This window comes from Halyomorpha halys, unplaced genomic scaffold, assembly GCF_000696795.3.
Source record: "Halyomorpha halys isolate HHAL.00 unplaced genomic scaffold, Hhal_1.1 Scaffold11.1, whole genome shotgun sequence".
NCBI lineage: Eukaryota > Metazoa > Arthropoda > Insecta > Hemiptera > Pentatomidae > Halyomorpha > Halyomorpha halys.
Window position 1 is genome coordinate 22,218 of NW_027111958.1, and position 1,699 is coordinate 23,916.

Genomic DNA, 1,699 nt, shown 5'->3' on the forward strand with positions numbered 1-1,699 from the left:
AGTTTCTTGTCTTTTTAGTCTTGTATGAGGATTCCATGTCAGTCGTTTGTCGAGATGTAGTCCTAAGTAACGGATCTGTTCGACAGGAATAAGTGGTTAGCAATGTTTAAAATCATAAACTAAGTTACACTTTTTCCTCTTTCATTTTTTTTTTTTCATATGCAAACATTAAGAGTGTTAACAGAAATGGATTCTGTTAATAATACAAACACCAAAGGAATAAATACCTGTATTCACATATATGTTTATCAATATGTTTATTTAATCATATAACGATCAATTTACTATCCTTCTTCGATCTTCCCATTTAAATGGCCAAGTCTAGGAATGACAAAATAAATTCAGTGGTTCTCCTGGAAGCCGTATAGCTTGGTCACCGTTGTTTACTATTTATTTTATGTATGTTGAGCTAAAGAGCAAAAATTATAATTTGCATGACTAATCATAAATAGGCGACAGAAAAAAAAATTAGTGGTTTCATTTTTTTATTTAGTATTACTGCATATTATATAAATCACAATATAATTTGATGAAGTTATATGGAAACATTAATGTTAAAGTTCATGAATCATACAGTACCATATTATAAGCATATTAATGGTATCCATGTAATTCTAAATAACAATTTGATATCACTGTTTTCTATCTACTCATCTGATCCACTACTTAAGCGGATGGTTAAAGAATAAAGCACAATGGTTTATCTATGATATTTAGGTTTTCTGAAATATTATGGATATTTTGGAATTCCGTATTGTTTCTATCATCATGCTATAGATGAAAGTATTAGCTAACATTATCATGGATAGGATATTTATTTATGAATAAGGGTCATATCATTGGTGATTTTACCTATTATTTCCATCTGTTGCTAATTTTCTGCTATATCTGATTAAAATGATAATTAAGTGATCCTTTAAGAACAATGTTCAAACTTGATGATTAACATACATTTTACATACTGACTGCCTACCTATTTTCATTTAATGATGTTACTCTTACCCCTGACGAACAGATCCACTACCTTGGACTGCATTTGGACAATTGGCGGTTAACCTGGAATCCTCACACTAAACTGAAAAGACAGGAAACTGCACGTCGATTTCGACTATTACAGCACTTACTAGACAAACGGTCTAAACTTCCAACACATTACAAAAGACTGATCTACATGACTGTAATAAGGCCAATCTGGACATATGGAGTTGAGCTTTGGGGCTCCACTAAACCTTCGAATTCCTCTAGTATCCAATCCTTCGTAAAATCCTCAATGCTCCTTACTTTGTCACAAATAAAATCATACATTTATAGACCTTAATGTTCCCTATGAAACCGATCTAGCCCGAACCAGATATCACTCCCTCCATTATAAACTCTCTAACCACTCAAACCCCCTAGTTTCTAATCTTACATCCTCTTCCATTCCTGACAATCCTCCGAGGCACCTACAAAGAAGATGGCCACGATACCAGCTAATGTAAAATGTCATTAGAGTGCTACCAATGGGTAGTTTCTCTACACGCCTGTAACACTCCAATTAAACTTAGATAAGATTTACTAAATGTATTATAATGTACAGTTGTAAATAGCAATAAATAAATATTTAAAAAAAAATACATTTTAAGAAATCACGATAAAAGAAATTATCTTATCACAATTTTTCTAATTGACAAGATTTATATTTAAATCCCTTACACTA